Here is a 5,061-nt window from a genome sequence, read left to right on the forward strand (position 1 = left end):
AGTCCCGGGATTGAGGCCCACATCGGGCTCCCTCTGCCTGTTTCTCTGCTTCTCTCTGCGCCTCGTGAATGAATGAATGAATGAATGAATCAATGAATGAATCAATCAATCAATCAATCAATCAATCAATCTTAAAAAAAGGAAAGAAAGAAAGGGGGGCTATCCTAAATAAAAAGTATATAGGGACGCCTGGGTGGCTCAGCGGTTGAGCATCTGCCTTTGGCTCAGGGCGTGATGATGGAGTCCCACATTGGGCTCCCTGAATGGGGCCTGCTTCTCCTTCTGCCTGTGTCTCTGCCTCTGTGGCTCTCATGAATAAAATCTTTTTAAGTAAGTAAATAAATGTAAAGTATATAAATAAAATGAGTGAGGAGTATTCATCTGTTCCCACCAAAGGGAGAAATAACTCCGTGGTTTGCTGACTTTAGCTGTCAGGGCTAACTGGGTGCTTCTGTGACTAGTTTTGATCAGGTTATAGCAGTTCTAAGTGTGGTAGCTCCTGCAGCATAGATCCCTGCCCTTGTGAATCTTATATTCTAAGAGTAGTAGGACAAAATCCACACCCATAATCTCCATGGGGGCCCCTAGTGACTCCAAAAGTAAGTGTTCTGTCAAGGTCACCAGACAGACACATGACTTGGGCAGCAGCTTTTTGTGAGTAACCACTTGGAAAAGGCACCCTTTCGTCTGTGCGGACACGGCCCCATGCCAGGCTCATGGCTTGACAAGTGCAAACGAGAGTGATTTGGGTTACAACCCCTCCTGCCTCCTCAACTGAGTGCCCGTCTGGTGCATGATTGTACATGACACTCCATAAATAACTTTGATTATTCTGTTTAATGTTCCAGTTGCCTGCCCATTTATAAACATCTCTCCACCACATCCCTGTCACCATCAAATTCTGTCAGCTCTGCCTCCAGAATATTCCCTTTATGCCTCTAGCACCCCCACCACCCAAGCAGCCATCTTTCCTGTGGACTGTTGTGACAACCTCCTTCTTGGCCATTCACTCCCTAATCTGTTCATTAGAGCGACCAGGATGATCTTCTTGGGCAGACTTGATCATGGCATTCCTTCGCTTAAAAATCCTTTAATGCGGGGGTCCCTGGGTGGCTCGGTGGTTTCACTCCTGCCTTTGGCCCAGGGTGCCGTCCTGGAATCCCTGGATCGAGTCCCACGTCAGGCTCCCTGCATGGAGCCTGCTTCTCCTTCTGCCTGTGTCTCTACCTCTCTCTCTGTGTCTCTATGAATAAATAAAATATTTTTAAAAAATAAATAAATCCTTTAATGCTTCCTCTTAGTCATAAAATACAATCTGCATTCCATAGTATGGCCTACATGGGAGTGTTCACCTCTTCTTCAGCCTGCCTCATTCTCTATGCTCCTGTCAGGCTTTTCAGCTTGTCAGATGAAGGGCACCTGGCTGGCTGTAGCATGCAGCTCTTGACCTTGAGGTTGTGAGTTTGAGCCCCACATTGGGCATAATGATTACTTAAAAAAAGAGGGGAGCAAATCAGCTTCTCAGATGAAAAAGCCCTTGCCCACTCTAGGACCTCCCTACCCCCAACTCTGACCTGTCACTTCCTCAGAGATGACTTCCCTTAATCCCTGTCATAATCAGTCACATCATTTACCTTCATGGTGCTCATCTCATATTATGACTATGTATTTCTGTGGTAATTTCATTCCATCTCTGTTAGGCTATAAGTCCACTCCAGCAGGGCAAGAAGCTACATGTGATTTGTTCATTCCATCTCGAAAGCCTAGCACAGAGCCTCACAGTAGACTATACATATTTATTGAATGAAGAATGTTTCCTTCAGAGTTTTTAGTGCTGGGGAACAGAGACCCAGCTGATTACCTCTCAACTGCTGTCTCTAGTTTTCCTGGTCTTGGTGTATGCTCAAAGACTATAGGTATGTTTTATTTTTTATAGGTATGTTTTAATATTAGAGTAAAAGCCATTTAGGAAATGTCCTTCTGTTACAGAAATGTGAAATGGTTGTCACAGCCTAGTCTCAAGGGTTTGGGTGCTTCCCTGTGGCCATGTTCCTTTCCTTTTGCAAAGAAGAGCTGGGCGGCCCGAGTGGCTCAGCAGTTTAGCTCCTGCCTTCATCCCAGGGCGTGACTCTGGAGACCCTGGATCAAGTCCACGTCGGGCTCCCTGCATGGAGCCTGCTTCTCCCTCTGCCTCTCTCTCTGTCTCCTCTCTGTGTATTCTCATGAATAAATAATAAAATTAAAAAAAAAAGATAGGTACTATTAAAAAAAAAAAAAAGAGCTGACTGGATCACTTAGAGGGGACCTTTACACAAATGAAGATTATTGACTGGTTGTATCTTTTAAATTTTAATTCCAGTGTAAACATACAGTGCTATATTAGTTTCAGGTGTACAATAGAGTGATCCAATTGTTCCACACATTACTCAGTGCTCATCAAGAGAAGTACATTCTTGGGGTGCCTGGCTAAGTCTGGAGAGCATTGGACTCTTTTTTAAAAAATATTTTATTTATTTATTCATGAGAGACACAGAGAGAGAGAGGCAGAGACACAGGCAGAGGGAGAAGCAGGCTCCACGCGGGGAGCCCCACGCAGAACTCAATCCCAGAACTCTAGGATCACGCCCTGGGCCAAAGGCAGGCGCTAAACTGCGGAGCCACCCAGGCGTCCCGAGCATTTGACTCTTGCTCTCAGGGTTGTGAGTTCCAGCCCTACAGTGGGTGTAGAGATTACTTTAAAAAAAAAAAAAAAAGACAAGTGCATTCTTAATCCCCTTCACCCATTTCACCCATCCCTTCACCCACCTTCACCTCTGGAAACCATCAGTTTGTTCTCTATAGTTAAGAGTCTGTTTTTTGGTTTGTCTCTTTTTTCCCTTTGTTCATTTGTTTTGTATCTGAAATTCCAAATAGGAATGGAATAATATGGTATTTGTCTTTATCTGCCTGGCTTACATAGCATTATACTCTCCAGATCCATCCATGTTGTTGGAAATGTCAAGATTTCATTTTTTTAAGTGTCTCTTTTTTTTTTTTTTTGAGAGAGAGAGAGGGAGAAAAAATCTGAAACAAACTCTACTGAGCGCAGAGCCCAATGAGGGTCTCCATCTCACAACCTCGAGATCATGGCCTGAGCTGAAATCAAGAGTCCGACACTTAACTGAGTGAGCCACTCAGGCACCCTCTGACTTTTTTTTTTTTTTTTAAGATTTTTAAAAATTTATTTGTTCATAGAGACAGAGAGAGAGGGAGAGGGAGAAGCAGGCTCCATGCAGAGAGCCTGACGTGGGACTCGATCCAGGGTCTCCAGGATCACGCCCTGGGCTGCAGGCGGTGCTAAACCACTGTGCCACTGGGGCTGCCCTGACTTTTTTTTTTAAAGAAGATTTCATTCTTTTTTATGGCTGAGTAATATTCCTGTGTATGTGTGTGTGTTTGCATATACACGCCACATCTCACATCTTTATCCATTCATCTATCAATAGATGCTTGAGTTGCTACCATTGTGTGGCTATTGTAAATAATGCAGTAAGCCTAGGTGTGCATATATCTCTTCGAATTGGTGTTTCTTGTATTCTTTGGGTAAGTACCCAGTAGTGCAATTACTGGATCATAAGGCACTTCCATTTTTAACTTTTTGAAGAACCTCCATAAGGTCCACAATGGCTACACCAGTTTGCATTCCCACCAACAGTGCATAAGGGTTCCTCAGTAGTCGTATCTTATGTTTAATTTCTAGTTTTAGTAATACTTTCTTTTTTAAAAAAAGATTTTACTTATTCAGGAGAGACACAAAGAGAGGCAGAGACATAGGCAGAGGGAGAAGCAGGCTCCCCATGGGGATCCCGATGCCAGACTTGATCCCAGGACCCCAGGATCATGACCTGATCCGAAGGCAGATGCTCAACCACTGAGTCATCTAGGAGTCCTTTAGCAATACTTTTTTTAAAAAAATATTTTATTTATTCATTAGAGATACATAGATAGAGGCAGAGACACGGGCAGAGAGAGAAGTAGGCTCCATGCAGGGAGCCCCATGTGGGATTCAAACAGAGATCTCCAGCACCACACCCTGGGCCTAAGGCAGACGCTCAACCACTGAGCCACTCAGGCATCCCTTTTAGCAATATTTTCAAAAAGAGTGAGTCCCATTGTCAAGATTATGTCCAAATTATTTTGTTCTTAAATGCCAATTGTAATGGAAGTAATTTAATCTATCCTAAACACTATTCAAAGTAATCACATCTTGTCTCAATAACATAAATCTCGAAGGTGGCAAGTCAAGAATTCAGCTAACAGGGGCAAGGTCCTTGTAAATTCTTTCTGTAAATTATAGTAAAGGGCATGACCCCATTGTAGTGTCAAAGTGGGTTGGAAGTGGGACACCTGAGTGGCTCAGTGGTTGAGCGCCTGCCTTTGGCCCAGGGCATGATCCCGAATTCCCAGGTTCGAGTCCCACATCGGGCTCCTTGCACGGAGCCTGCTTCTCCTCTGCCTGTGTCTCTGCCTCTCTCTCTGTGTCTCTCATGAATAAATAAAATCTTTAAAAAAACAACAACAAACAAACAAAACAAAGTGGTTTGGAAGTTAAGAGAAAATTGGCCTGAGTCTGGGGCTCAAATTTTTCCTTTTAGGAGCCTTGTGATATAACAAGAAACAAGGAGAAAGCCAGATCCCATCCCAAAAAAAGAATGTAACAAGAGGAAGTGGTTTATTTAAATTTTTTGGCCACATCTTTTCTCCCAGTAGAATCAAGTTCTTCCTCTACTTTCACTTTTTCTTTTGAATAAAAAATTGCCCCACTTTCTAATTTCCCATGTTAGGCATGCCTGTGGGATTAGGTTTATGTTTGAACCAGCTAGTTGCTTCTTGTCTCTTAGCAAGCTCTGCCATATGATCAAGGACAGTCTTCTTGTTGTCATGACAACCGACATTTACATAAGCAAGAACTAGGGGAAAACGTTGTTTGGAATGATTTGTGGTAAATTTCATCGTAATGGAAAGATAAAGCATCAGTTTGGCGGGGTTGCAGCTAGAATTGGGACAACAGAACAGACTTCG

This window comes from Vulpes lagopus, chromosome 12 (assembly GCF_018345385.1).
Source record: "Vulpes lagopus strain Blue_001 chromosome 12, ASM1834538v1, whole genome shotgun sequence".
NCBI classification, from domain to species: Eukaryota; Metazoa; Chordata; class Mammalia; order Carnivora; family Canidae; genus Vulpes; species Vulpes lagopus.